Source organism: Plectropomus leopardus, chromosome 24 (assembly GCF_008729295.1).
Source record: "Plectropomus leopardus isolate mb chromosome 24, YSFRI_Pleo_2.0, whole genome shotgun sequence".
NCBI classification, from domain to species: domain Eukaryota; kingdom Metazoa; phylum Chordata; class Actinopteri; order Perciformes; family Serranidae; genus Plectropomus; species Plectropomus leopardus.
The window spans coordinates 15,373,665-15,389,742 of record NC_056486.1 but is presented as its reverse complement, the minus strand read 5'-3'; positions in this window follow the sequence as shown (position 1 = coordinate 15,389,742).

Sequence of the window (16,078 nt, the reverse complement as noted above, 5' to 3'; positions counted from 1 at the left end):
GAATCATCCACCCACTGTGTTATGTCAGATTTTTGCAAAGAAAGAAAGTAGACATTTCATGAATAGAATCTCTTCCCCTTTCTCCCTCCCTCCCTCCCTCCATTCCTGTCATCCTGCCGCTCCTCTCTTCTCATTTTCCTCAGTGTTTAATGTTTAATTTAAACCTCCAGTGCAGAGCAGAATCAACAAGAGTGTGTCACACCTGCAGCAGGCAAAGTTCCACAGCGCCCCCACATGGCGGAGAGGGGGACGTCCCCTCCCCCCATGGCGAGACACAGAGAGGAGACAAGCCTCATGTTTGCTAAGGAGGTGTAAGGCACAGCAGGCGCAGTTCAGCCATAGCCAGAGGGGCTTTGCTATGTTTAGTCAGGAAGCCATTCTGTAAGTTGTCATTACGCGCTCGCCAATTCTTCTTCTGTGATAGACAGCTGGCGTGAGTGCGTACGGAGGACGGAGACATCCCCGTAGTGCAGACACATACCGAGGCCCGTGAAGGCTGACAGGGACCCCCGCACGCCACGCAGCCGACTCCTCGATGGATTTCACGCTCCTTTCATCCTCCCTCATTGACAACATCATTATTAGCGTTGCATCAGTCTCCCTCTGCAAGATTGAGCTGGCAGTCTTAAATGGGGGGCAGACTTGGTAATAAGTTCTTAAAGCTGCAATGTGTCTGCGGCGAGCTCACCGTGATCCCTGCACTTTCTCTCACAGCTTTTTTCCAATATCAAATGTATTGTTTTGCTCTCATAAAGCTGTTTTCCAGAGGTTTTCAGCCAAGAAAGCTCAGATAAAGCTACCGTACAAAGATTAGGGGTCGACCGATATAAAATGTCTAAGTGTTTTTTGTTTTGTATTTTTCTGTGTAATTTTGGGTGTCTTTCCTTTTTTTTTGTTTGTTTTGATGTTTGGGGTGTTCTTAGCTTCTTTTTTTTTTTTAATTTGGATTTTCATTTTGTTTTAATTATTATTTTTAAATAATTTAGCAGTTTTTTTCTCCAATTTTATAATTTGAAGTTTGTTTGTTTTTTTCTATATTTTACAAATAAGTTGGGTTTTTTTTGCAATTTAAAAAAATTTTTTTTTGCATTTTTGTTTTGTGTTTTCAGGAATTTTCTGCATTGAGTGCTTCTCCTTTTAGTTAGTATATTCTCCCGAGTAAGTACCATTGTCAATGCAAGACTTGCAATGCAAGAGAATATTTTTTATTATTATTTAATTCAGTTTGATTCATTTATTTATTTATTTTACAAATATTGTGCTATTTTTAAATGTTGTGTTTTTTTATTAGGATTTTTATTTATTTAAATGTAGACAAATGGAAAATGTTATTATATTTAGTTATAAATCATTTTATTTTATTTTTTTATTCTGTTCTATTTTATTACATTTTATTTTATTTATTTATTTTGCAAATTTTAACGTAATTCTCTTGTACTCTTGTTTTATATTTTATTTTCTTTTTTAAAATAAAATGCACATTTTAATAATATTCAAAATAAACATTTAGCAGTTTATTTCAGTTTTTCATATTTTTCTTTATTTTTACTGTTTTTCTTGCTAAGTTCTGAGTCATTTCCTCTGTCTTTGCTCGTAGCCTTTTTCCTATTTTTTCCAAAGAAATCAAGCCAATTTGCCCAGTTTCAGAGGGTTTATTTTGGACAGCAGAGAGATGTCAAGGAGAAAGAGAGAAAGAAATGCTCCAAAGGTTCCCAGCTGGACCTGAACCAGAGTGGCTGCAGTATACTGCATGCTTCTTGAACCAACAGGCCCTCATGATGTGTTTTTCTCTTATTTAAGGAGCGATTTCTCTCTTTAAAAGCAGAAACACTACAAGTCAAGTTGCCCCTGTATCCTGCCCTGATGTATCTCGGGTTACATAAGGCCACAGATGAAAGCACCCTCCGGCTGATTTGTACTTTTGGCTTTTGGGCACCTGTGGACAAGTCCTGCTAATGATGCAAATATTTTGTCCACACACATTTTCTTGCTTCCTTTTTACAAGAAAAAGACACGCAAGAGGTGCAGGAGGCCTCAGCTTCCCGCGGTGATAAAGATATCCGAGCGTTCTTTGCGAGTTAATCCGCTGCGGCGTGGCTCGATACAGGAAGCTGCCAGAGTCGGGTGCAGATGATTAAGATAGCGAGCTGCGGCTCGGATGTGTTTTACCCACTTTTCTGCTGCTGCTGGAGCGGCACAACATGATAAATGTGCAGCTGTTTGGGTTTTTCTTACTAGCTGCACTTTCAAATTAAGAGCATTAAATGTCATTTCTTGCAATTAGTCGTACAATATGCTGATTATATGTGAGGTGTAATGTGTAGTGAAATGGATTTTTACTTATATCATAGTGTTTTTAGAATGGGGTATTAGTACTTTTCCAGCACTGTAGAATTTAAGACTAGGGATAGACAGATTATGGGCCTGGCTGATTATCAGAGAAGATATTTGGCATTTTGCAGATCATCTCTATCTGTGTTAAATTTATTATTATTATTATTATTATTATTATTATTATTATTATCATCAGCAGCCAAAAAAACAAAAAAAAAAAAAACTCAAAAGAAATAAACATTAAAAAAAATCCAAACAATAAAAATCTGAATCAAATCAAAATAAATCAAAATAAAAAACTAAAAAATATGTCCTAAAAAGAAGAACAAACTTTAAAAAACTCAAAATTATAACTGAAAATATAAAATGGAAATTAATACCAAAAAAAGACTTTTTTGTCCATCAAAATAGCTGATAACTAATTTTCCATGAATCGACTGATTGATCAATCAACCAATCAATGCAATTGTGCTTGTATTTACTTTTTAAAAGATTTTTAATTTATAGCAAACATCATATTTTATAAACCCTTGTTTATGTTTTTTTCATGCAAAAATCTTATACTAAAGCTGTCAAATAAATGAAGTGGAGCAGGAAGTACAATATTTCTATCTGAAATATTGTGGTGTAAAAGTATAAAGTAGCATGAAAATAAAATGAATCAAGTAAAATACAAGTACAGCACAGTAAATGTACTTCGTTACATAACGCAACAGCCATGTCTGTATCACAAGAGATGATTCGAAGTGAAGCAGATCTTCAAACTGAAGCTTATGGATTTCTGACCAGACAAACGCGACTGCTCCACGTCTCCAGACGCCACAAAGCAGCAGCGAGCTGAGTTTTAAAAACAGCTCTTAAAAGTTAAAAAAAAAAAAAAAGACACACTTTTGACACCTTGTGTTTCCCCTACAGTGTAGCTGCGGGCGTCAGACGGCAGATTCAGGTCAGGCAGCCAGGCGGCCCCCCTCTGCTCTCCTGGGTGCACGCGGTAAACGAGTAAAGCTTGTTTAGCGCTGCCGCCATCACTGCGCTCCTCTTTTTCCTGCTGTCAACATCCACATCAGTCACAGCATCCAGCTCACACGCAGACTGGACCCCGTGCTACTGCACCGTCCCCTGATGTTTCCCAGGTGACCGATAAACTGTTACACTGTAAGCTCGGCTTTAACGGTTTTTCTGTCGCGTGTTGCCACCTTTAACAGCTACTCTTGGTTTGGTGGTGATTCCATGTTGTTTTTTTCTTTGCTAAGTCCCAAAGGTCCTGGCTGAGCCAACATAGATTTCTTCAGAGTGCACAGCTTCATTCTACAGTGGCCCTGAGGGTCAAAACACAACAATATCTCAGAAAAAAACTATAATATTTGGTGGGGAATGTTGAGAAATGTTGAGGTGTTTTGGTAAATGTTGTAGCATTTCGGTAAATATTGAAGTGTTAGGAAAATGAAGTGTTTGGGCAAATTTAGTGTTTTGGTAAATGTAGTGTTTTGGTAAATGTAGTGTTTTGTAAAATAGTGTTTTGTAAAATGTTGTAGTGTTTCAGTAAATGTTATAGTGTTTTGTAAAATGTTGTAGTGTTTCAGTAAATGTTATAGTGTTTTTCGGTAAATGTTAAAGTGTTTCAGTAAATGCAGTGTTTTTGGTAAATGTAGTGTTTCGGTAAATGTAGTGTTTTGTAAAATGTAGTGTTTCGGTAAATGTTATCGTGTTTCGGTAAATGTTAAAGTGTTTCGGTAAATGCAGTGTTTTGGTAAATGTAGTGTTTCGGTAAATGTAGTGTTTTGTTAAATGTTGTAGTGTTTCGGTAAATGTTATAGTGTTTCGGTAAATGTAGTGTTTTGGTAAATATTGTAGTGTTTGTTAAATGTTGAAGTGTTTGGAAAATGAAGTGTTTGGGCAAACGTAGCGTTTTGTTGAATTTTGTTGAATGTTGTAGTGTTTTGTTAAATGTTGTAGTGTTTTGTAGTTTTTGGTAAATGTAGCATTTCGGTAAATGTTGTAGTGTTTCGGTAAATGTAGTGTTTTGGTAAATGTTGTGGTGTTTTGGTAAATATTGTAGTGTTTGTTAAATGTTGTAGTGTTTGAAAAATGAAGTGTTTGGGCAAATGTAGTGTTTTGGTAAATGTAGTGTTTCGGTAAATGTTGTAGTGTTTCGTTAAATGTAATGTTTTGGTAAATGCGGTGTTTTGGTACATGTAGTGTTTTGTTAAATGTTGTAGTGTTTTTGGTAAATGTTGCAGTGTTTCTATAAATGTAGTGTTTCGGCAAATGTTGTAATGTTTTGGTAAATGTCATCGTCTTTTTGGGAAGAGTAGGGAGGAATGTTGAAGTGTTCTGGGAAATGAAGTGTTTTGGGCAAATGTAGTGTTTTGGGATTTTTTTCCAGAGCGCTGAAGTGTTTTGGGAAATACTGAAGTGTGTTGGCAAGTGCTTTAAAGGGGTTCAGTTTAATTACAAGGGGCAAGGTAAATGTATTAATTTTTTTTTAAGATAGTTTAAAAAAATAAATTAAAATAGTAATAAAAATGATGAAATATAATAATAATAATTTATATTAAAAGTCAATTTCCATGTTGTTTTCTTGCAAGATGGTTGAATAAAATACCCTAAAATGGAATTGCAGCAGCATCAAAATAATAATATTAATTAATAATAATAATAATAATAATAATAATAAATAATAAATAATAATAATAAATATAATAAATAAATAAATAAATAAATAAATAAATAAATAAATAAAATAAATAAATAAAAATGTTATAATACATATACATAATTATTAATAATAATGTATAAAAAATTTTTTATTATTATTTTTTATATATTTTGCTTTTAACATTTTCTTGATGCCCACCGTTCCGTTAAACTTTAATCATATTAAGCTACTGACAACTTCCACGTTTCCACAGATCACAGGACGTTTCCCTGATAAAGGTGTGCAATTAAACACGATGCTCGAATGTTCCTGCTCGTGCTGCTCGCAGGAGACAGACTCCCTTACCGTGTTCTGGGCTGCCTTTGACCTTTGTGCTTCAGTCTCATTTTATCTCTGCACGCCGTGGGCCTCCACAATATGTCTTTCACGCCACCCTGGGCTCTCCACACCTTATCAGTTAGAGCGCAGAATAATGGTGCAAAAAAAAAAAAAAACGGGGGAAAAAGCTTACTGTTTGAGATTGATAAAGGAAGGGAGACAGTTTTTCCCCATCAAACACTCGCCGCTTATCTGAGGCGCTCGTCTCGAGAGGTGGTCGGATAGCGGGTACGCTCTGAAGAGCACGTCTGGCCCTGGAGCCGTCCCCGGCTGTTTGACTGCTGAGGAGAGGGGAGATGCAGTCGGTGCGGCTCGCTCCCTGCTCCAGAAGCGCGCTTATTCATTAAACATCAGGGGTGAGGCTGGCTCCGTGGCAACGACAGATGGCCAGACAATCACTGTGTTACTGAAACAAGGGCCACTTTGCGACAGAGCCGTCGAGTGGTGCTCGGCAGAAATAGGCCGACTCAAATCGCCTTTAAAATGACATTGAAAGCTCTCATTGTGTGAAGCTACAAAGCAGCAGTGGCTTGACAAAATGAGCCAAGATGCAGAGCACAGGTCGCATATCTTTTTCTTATCGTTTTTTCCACAGATAGAATTTGTGCAAAAAAGCCTGCAGGTTGCTCCCACAGGGCAATCAGGCTTTTGCTATTAAAGGCCCTACACATGCAACTGTCTGCCTACTGCACGAACACGCACTAACTCTTCGTATTTTAATTATTATATTTTTCTTTTATTTGTTTTTATTTATACTTTTTATATTCTTATTTATTTGATTTTCATTTTTTTTTTCTCTTTCTCTCTCTTTCCGATTTTATTTTTTGTTTTTGGTTTGAATTTTTTAGTATTTTCAACATTTAGGAAAATGTGCTATTATTATTATTATTATTATTCTTATTATTATTATTATTATTATTATGCAATTATTTATTTATTTATTTATGTATGTTTTATTAGTTATTCAGTTATTTATTTCTCTGCTGCAGCAATTATTATTATAATTATTATTGTTATTATTATTATCATTATTAATAATATATGATGATGATGATGATGATGATGATGATGATAATAATAATATTAATAAAAACTTTATTTATTTATATATTTAGATTTACAAATATATTTTCCATTTAAAAAAATGTCCTTGTTATAGAAGAAATCAACCTAATTTTGCTCAGGGTTCAAAGTTTAATGATGTCCGAATGCAGCACAGGGAAAAAAAAAAAAAGTGATGCCGATCCGGTTTCAAAGGGTTAATGCAATATTGAATAACAGTCTCGGGGGGGGGGGGGGCATTTTACTGCAGAATAAGCACTTCGATTTTGGATGCAAGGATCTGAATACTTCTTCCATCACTACAGGACAGATACAGTAGATTTTGTAGATTTTCACGAGTTTTCACTCTGACTGCCGAAATTAAAGTGAAATAACTGACAGTTATTTCAGCAACACAGCAACGAATCGTCTCAATGTGAGATACACAAGACAGGATCGGAAAACTGCAGGTTTAATTGGACGAGGCTGAAACAAAACTCGGTTTCCAAATTATGCAAAGGTTCCTAAAAGATCGACTTGGATTAGGCAGTTATTAATACACTGGTGAATTAATCTTCCGGAGTGACGTGTAGGTGGAAATATCGAGGTGTCACTATGTGATGGGCCTTGCTGACTTTTACTGTTTCAGCTCCACATTTAGCAAAGAGAAGTGGCACTTGATGTTGTGTCGGTTTGCTTTTCCTTCTGTTTTTGAGTTGAGTGCAGAGGAATCGTTTGTCAGTGCAGCAGTGAGTCGAAATACACGCGGTGCTTAACCCGCCCCTTCACCGCCACCCCGACGGTGACTGCGTTACTTACTTTGAGCTTTTCGGACTGATAAATACACAAGAGAAACCCACAAAATGTGGAGTATCATCAAATTTCCATTTTTATCAAGCCATAAATATTTGGATCGAACCTCCCAAAAGATATGTGAACAAACTGCACCTGCCACAGGGTTTCTATCGCTAAAAACAGCAAAATAAAGACTGTTAAATTAATATTCTATCTGGATTTCCAATAAAGCTGGCATTTGGGAGGTAAAACATGAAAATATTCATCGTCTAAAGAAAAGATTAGCGTTAATTTGTTAGCTTCCATAGAGGGGTCCAGTGTTCACTTCCTGTCTGAAAGTGATTTTTTTTCTACACCTTGCCAAAACATAAACGCCTGCCGTACGCTTGTGTTGACATCACAGTACCTAGAACGTAATATGTAGCCGCGGAAGTCCACTGCAGTGTGGCAATATGCGACGACTTGAGAATGTGTTGAAACCTCCGGTTGTCACGGAGAGTATAATGAGCTGGTATCAGACTCAGGTAATGCAGGAAATGACATCTATCATAATGCTAAAAAAAGCTGCATATTACATTCGGAACCTATATTAGAAACAGGAGTGATTTCACTGCGCACGAGTTGGAGAAAGTGGTAATTTGCCTCCATTAGATTTCATCTTGTATTCCTTATCTGCTTGCAAAAAGAAGGAAGTGTTAGAAAAATGTTGGGGTATTTTTTTCGGCAAATTGAGGCAGATGGATAATGAGAATTGCTGTCTGGCCTCGGGCTCTGTCAGTCTGGATCCCTCAGCTGTCAGGACGCCTCTTTATTTTTCAGTAGCCCTGACAACTCTGTCCTGCTGTGTTTGCCGATGGAGATGAGAGCAAGAAAAGATCAAATCGCTTTGCTTGGAGATCAAGTCAAGTCTGTCCAATTCACGTCAGCTCGGGGTATCAGTTAGTATTATTGAGCCTGTGTATTTTTGATAGCGCTCGCTCTGTTTCATTTGGAGATAAATACTCTTGATACAAAGTTATTAGTGATTCTGCCCTCACAAATATACATTCTGTCGATGTAAATGAGGTTAACCGTGTACATAAATTAGCACTGAGCAATGTGCCACCCACACACACACACACACACAATAAGGTTTTGATAAAAGCATTTCTGCAGTTACTGGTTGTGGGCACAGTGAATGGGAGTTTTCTGACAGCTGCTAAAGGCTTTTCCTTTATTCTTAACATTGTATCTGAGGCCATAGAGCAATGATACTCCATTTAAGGCCCAGTGGCCAAATCTGGCCCCCGATAGCATGCCGGGTGGCCCCCTGACCATTTTCTAATTCACAATAAAAATAAAGTTTTAGTATACAAAAGGTGCATGAGTGCATAAAACAGCATCAAAATAAAGCTTAAAAAAATGATGCTCTGCCGCACCAGAGGTCCTGCCTAATGTCCTAAAATCCTAGAAACATGCTCAACTCTTAGAAGCTTCCTGAAATCCTTGAAAACGTCCTAAAAACCAATGAAAGTCCAAAAACCCTAGAAATGCCCTAAAATCCTTTTAACGCCCTAAAACCCTAGAATTTTCCTAAAACCCTTGAAATGTCCTGATATCCAACAAACATCTTAAAAAACCTTGAAGCACCCTGAATTCCTAGAAACATCCTGAAATTCTAGAAATAGCCAAAAACCCAATAAATGTCCTAAAATCACTGAAACGCCCTAAAATCCTAGAAATGTCGTACAATCCTAAAAACGTCCTAAAACCTAATAAATGTCAGGAAATAAAGGAATGTCCTAAAATCCTTGAAACATTTTAAAATCTTAAAACTGTCCTAAAAATCCTAGAAACATCCTAAAATCCTAGATGTCCCAAAACCCTTGAAATATCCTGAAATCCAACAAATATCTTAAAAATGATTAAAACGCCCTAAAATACAAGAAACATCCGAAAATCCAAGAAATGTCCTAAAATCATAGAAATGTCCTACAATCCTAAAAACATCCTAAAACCCTAGAATTGTCCTAAAATCCTAGATATGTCCTAAAACACTTGAAATGTCCTGAAATCCAACAAAGATCTTAAAAATCTTGCATCTTTGACAGACCCTATCTTGACGGACAAAATTGGACCTTGAAAAATCCAGAATCAGGATACCCATCCGTAAAATATGCCTAAATTTTTAAGACCCTAGAAATGTCCTGAAATGCTAGAAATCCTACAAAACATCCTAAAACCCAATAAATGTGAGGAAATAAAGAAACGTCCTAAAATCCCGTGTTTAAAACTGTCCTGAAATCCTAGAAATGTCCTAAAACCCTAGAGATGTCCTAAAACCCTAGAAATGTGTAAAACCCTAGAAATGTACGAAAATCTTAGAACCATCCTGAAATCTTAGAAACATCCTAAAATCTTGGAAACGTGCTGAAATAGTAGCAACCTCCTCCATTTAGAAACGTCTTTAAATCCTTGAAATGTCCTAAAACGCTAAAAATGTCCCGAGATCTTACAAACATATAATCTGGATCTCATGAAAACATAATATTCATCCTGGTTTAAATAACCTCACTGCAAGACCTTAAGAGTCAATGTGAATGTTGGCCTTCTTGCTTGACTTACACGTTCTGCTGCTGTGGGTGTTTTTCACAGTAATGCAGCTGAGTAGGAGCTCAAAGAAATCCTGTCAGACCACATTTGAAGCTAAAGACATTTTCTAACACTTAAACTGACAGACTGGCTCTTAGAGTGGAGAGCTAACCTGTGGAGCTAAATGAGTGTTTCAAGGCGGTCTAATAGCCTTTTACCTCTGCGGGAATTTGATGAAACAGAACTTATTGTGTATCCGTTATCAGCGTTTTTACATCAACTTTGGGTACAAGTTACTGGAACTCCAATGGACAAAAACGTAAACGCAGAACTTTTTGCATGTTCATTCACCTACTGTAAGCCAATGTCTTTGCCTTTAATTTGGCGGTAAATCCAACCGGCCTCACAAAGGCAGACCACCTATAATTACACAAGCTCAGGACCTCCGAATCCAGTGACTTTCAGTATCATCTGAGAATGGCAACCTGAACAGCTGATGCAACAATTGGTCTTTTACAATCGGACATTTTCTGTTTTTTTCCGCCTTTTTTTAGACAAGACAGCTTTCGTTTGAAAGGAAGACAGAAAAAGGAAGACATGGGGCAAGGGGCAAGAGATAACAATCGAAAACCGACTGCTGCGATGAGGACATAGCCTTTATGCATGGTGCGCCCCTACCAGGTGAGCTACCCCCTCACCAGGGTCTTGATCTGACAGCAGCTCATCATCTAACTAACTTTTGTAGTTGTGACGATGGTTGGATGTACTGCCAAATTCAGGGATATTTCACTGAGACGTCTCAGGTTGCAGCATTTCGCTGTGTGATCAAACTGCCCCTCTCTATGTGGTTAATACATCTTTATTTACTATGTGAATGTGTTTAGATCCGCTGATGCCGTTGTACATTCACACGTTATTCTGCCTTACAGGAGCCCGCCTCGGTGAACAATAATTAAGCACTCCAGTGGCTGATGCTGAATTACTAGTTTTGTGCCCCCGTATAAAAAATCATGCAAGGATGCCAAATGAGTCAGTAATTATGTAATGAAAGCATGCAAGTGAGTAGGCATTCACAGAAACTCAGTTTATCATGATGATCCAAATACAGTCATTATTAACTAATGAGACAGTAATTGCAAAAAAGCAGTTATTAATTCCATTCACTCTAACCTCATAGTTCAGATCGCTGACACTGTTTAAGGAGTCGGTGGGACGTGGACTCAGCTGTTTTCTGCCAGAGACACAGCAGACAGTCTCAATGAGGAAAATCGATGATTTGAGGCCGAGATATAATTAATATCATGATCAAAATAAGATCCAAATGTCAATAATGTGAAGGAAAACCTCCCACGTATCTGCACTTTATATTTTGGGGCTTTGCTGCAGAGAGAAGTTTCACGTAGGAAGTATTGTCTTTCTGAACAATGTCTGCCAACTGTATCCCCACGCAAGAGGAAGAGTGCAACTACTCGTGATTGAGACGATGCAATATAAAAATATAATAATTAAAAAATAATAAAAAATATAATCAGCTCATCCTCGGGTCTAAGTGGATATTTGTACTAAATTTGAAGAAATGCCCTTTACAGTGTTCCTTAGATATCACTTTCACAAGAATGAAATGAATGCAAGGTCAGCATGACCTTGACCTTTGATGACCAAAAATTGAATTAGTTCATCTCTGGGTAAATTCAAACTTTTGCACCAAATTTAAAGAAATTCCCTCAAGGTGTTCTTGAGATATGGCATTCGCAACTATGCAGCGGACAAGGTCACAGTGACCTTGACCTTTGACCCATGACCACCAAATTCTAATCAAGTGGATATTTTTGCTAAATTTGAAGAAATTTTCTCGAGGTGTTTTTGAGATGTGACGTTCACGAGAATTGGACGGACAACCCAAAAACATAATACCCATAATGCCCCTTGACCATCACCTGCACGGAGGCATAAAAATGACAAATGGGAACAACAAAACACACACACAGTTTGTCACAAAAACAGGCAAGCACACCACTTTAACTTTGCGATTTATCTTGCACTAATGTCACTATTAACCCTTTGAAACTTGAAACTTCTTAAAATTAATTACATATGGCTAAATTTCAAGTAAATTTAGTTATATTTACTTTCCTTCTTCAAGGAGGCTGGTCTCAAAGATTTGTTTTAATTTTTTTCAATTTAATTTCACAGTGTAAGCAATGCACAATCGATTTCAGATTGAATTCTCCGGTTTATTATGAGCCCAGACAGGTTGCCCATCATCGTCTTTTCTTTTGAAATTTTTTTAAAAAAGAAATTGTATATCATTCAGGATTCAGAGTGGTGTCCGTCACGCCAGCTACTGTCTTCATATTAACAGCTCCATTTCTAACCCCCATTGATATACCCTCACTCGTCTCAAATGTTGAATTATGCATTAGTATTTAATGTCTAAGTCCGTCTTATATCCCCTTCCTCTCTTTGATTCCTCCTTGAATACAGGAAAAGGTCATGTAAGGAAAGAGACAAAGAGAATACTTTGAAAAAAGAAAGCCACAGGAATAATTTCCACTGGGCAGATTTGTAAGAAAGCAGACTTTTATAATACCAAGCAGCTTAGGCCCACATCCCCACCAACACTGTCTTCGCTTGTCACTGCCCCCCATCATTGTCCCGATAACGCCGCAGCTGCTCAAACAGCGGCAAGGAGGCGACGCTTAGAGCGGGAGGAAAACTTTCCAGAAAGTAGACATATGAAATGAAGTGGAGAATATGTGTGTGTGGGGGGTGCGGGGGTCAGTTTGCAAAGGAAAAATGACAGAGCTGGCTGACCATATTACAGTCGTGCTGACTTCAGCAGATGGGAGAAGCATTGCGGAGACACATAATGGTGATGGCAGCACACGGAGGAGTCACATTTGTGCTTTTCGTGACTTATGGTAGAGATTTTGGTCAAGAGCACATTGTGACTCTAATGGCTACAACATTTAAATCCAGGGGGCATTTCTACGATTTGAGGACATTGGGGGGCTTATACCGGACAAGCGACCAGAAAATACGGGGCTATCCAAGGTTTTTATGTCAGGGATGCGGACAATATCCGCAAGAATACACATTGCATATTTGACGGACCCTATCTTGACGTATCTCCGTACATGGACAAAATTGGACCCTGAAAATCTGCAATCAGGATACCAATCCGTGAAATATACATAAAATATCCCACAATGTAATCTGCTTAAGATCTATGTGTCGGATCTTTTCGTATATCGCCAACATCTTTGACATATCCTGTTTCAGATATCAGATATAAATGTGCCTGATACCCAAAAGATATGACTCCATATATTTAATGCGTCTCTGATAACCCAAAATATGCTTATAATATCCTGAATTCAAATCTGCTAAAGTGCATCTTAACTGCATCTTTGACGTATCCTGTTTAATATATCAGACATACGAAATATGGAGATGCGGACAATATCCAGAGGAATGCGCACTGCATCTTTGATGGATCATATCTTCACACTGTCCGAAGTAACGTGTAAAATTAGTACATTTAGGGTTCAAACACCTTGTCGTGGTATTATAGCGTCTTCACGATACAAAAATGCTGACTTCGATATGATACTTGCCCCAAATACCTGCCTCAATACCAATACTGAAACCATACCACTGCAGAGAGTTCTGGCATGATAGAAATGAAGGGCTATAAAGGAGATGGCAGAGGATAGGTATGCAATTTATTATCATTATTATTGTATAAATTAACATTGAACTAAATTCTGGCCATCAGTTTCTTGTTCTTAAAAAGACAACAAAGTGTTATATCCAAACTGCATACAAGAGGGTGAGTGCTGTAATGTAATTGCTGAGGGGGATTTACTGAAGGGATTATGGGCACCTGATCAAAAAAGATTAACTCAGCTAATGCTCTCTTTAATAATTTTGCATTTTTTAAAAATGTTTTTCACACTTTGTGTTGTTTTCAAACACAGCTGGAGGGTAACGCCGCAGATTTTGCTGGCATGTGTTTGTGCGCCTTGTGGGGTGGGAGAGATATATAAATTATGCTTATGTTAGTTCAATATGTATAAAAACAATACACACAAATGACAGTAAGTCTAAGTTTGTCATTTCGTCGTCGGGCTCTAAAAGCTCAAACCCAAATAATTAGCCTGCACACCATAGCGATGCACTAGAGACTGAACAAAAACTACAAAATACATCTCTTTATTAACGGACGTCTCGCTCTGTGAATTCATTAATCAAGTCGGCAGTGTCAGCGTAAAACGCTGTCAATCATAAAGTATCGGTATTAATAAAAGCTGGTATTGTATCTATCTAGAATCGGTATAATGTGCCACACTATGGTGGTAACCGTAACAGTATTTGAACGCGCAGACAGTTTACGGTGAAAACCAAAAAAGATCCAAAGCCCTAATTGTTTGAAGCGCTTACTATGTAGCAGCTCTATCTCTCTGACATCACGCTACAATTATTGACATGCCTGCAGGTCCTGTGTGTCAATGTGTGTATTTTTAGTGTATCTTTGTATGTACGGATTACAAGAGTGGAAAAAAAAATGAATTTCGCATTCAGGGATTAATAATTAAAAATATAGTATTTTACCAATGTTAATTCAAGCTAAGAAAAATATATAAAAGCATAACAGACAGTCATGGCGCGGCGGCCATACAAGATCATTCCAAGACATAAATCAGCACGGTGGCCAACCAAAAACACATGACAGATTTTAAGAAAAAAAAAACACTATATATTTTATGTGAGAGGCAAGAGAGATGATATAGCTGGAAAGATAAGGGAAAGACACTGTAGGGTGATACGTGAGGGGATACTCATGGCACAGCAGCCATTAAATACAACCAACCAGACATGGCAGCATGGCGGCCATGAAATATAATCAAACTGATCAGTCAGCGCGGTGGATCAAAAACACAACACAAACATGAAAAACAAAAAATGGCACTTACTTTTTGTAGATCTTGCTGGGCAGCAATAGCTCAGTCTGCAGGGACTTGGCATGGAAATTGGTGTGTGTGTGTGTGTGTGTGTGTGTGTGTTACATTTGCCAAATCACCACCTCAGCTTCATGGGGTTCTATCTGACATTTGTTTTTAGTTATTTTTCTTACTCTGTGACAACATATTAGTATTATGTGAGGTGTTTCATAAAAATTATATGTTTATTTGGACTGAACAAAAAATGTTCTCATAATTTTTGAAATTAGGAATGCGGAAATTTGAAGCTCAAAACATCTCAAAACAGCTCAGAACGCAGATAGAAACTCAGAATTCTAAGGTGGCAAAATGTAAATGGCACTAAAATCTCACAGCAGATAGAGAGATAGAGAGGAGATACAGAGAGATAGTCAGGGCACAGCGGCTATGAATAGATAAAGAGGGATGAGGAATAGAGATAGACAGAGAGATTGACAGGTAGAATCAGAGATAAGAGATAGTTACAGAGATCAGAGATGGATAGTCATGGCACGGCGGCCATGATCAATAATCAAACAGATCAGCCGGCACAGAGGCCAACTAAAACCACATCACAGACTTAAAGACAATAAAATTGGCCCTTACTATTACGTAGATCTAGGTGTGGGAACCACAGGGTGCTGGGTTGGAGTCCAGAAGTCCAGCGTGGAGCATGTGTGGACTGGTAGAAAATCAAAGAAAAACAAGATATAGTGGGATAGTCATGGCACAGATGCCAAAAACACAACACAGACATAAGGCCCAATAGCACAGGACTATTATTACCTATAGAGACCTCATGTTATGTCGAAAATTACCATCCCCCCCCCCCCCCCCCCCCCCACACACATCTGTGTTTCATGGAGCGCATTCGCACAGGATTAGTAATGGCTAAGATTTACTGACAATATAATACTAATTTTTTTTCATTACCTGAGGGTATGAAAGGCTGAGATGTAGTGAGTACAGATTAATTTCACATTATGGCTCTGACCTAAACCAAATATAACTGACATCACTACAGTTACAACAAGAACAACAACAGTTCTAACTCTTACAATTGTCATTTTGTTTTCAATGAAATGCTCTGAGAATCTGTCAAACCACAATAAACTGTAAATTGTATCACTCGATAAAAATATAAAAGCTTTTATACAACCAGAAGCCTACGGCTGTAACATCTGTAGATTAAAAACTGACGAATACAGATAGAAAGCACACTGCTGTGACCTCCAGAATATTTTGTGTTTTGAATATAAAAATTGAAAAAAATACATCAAGATAAAAAACATATCTTTAGCTTTCATACATAAAAAAA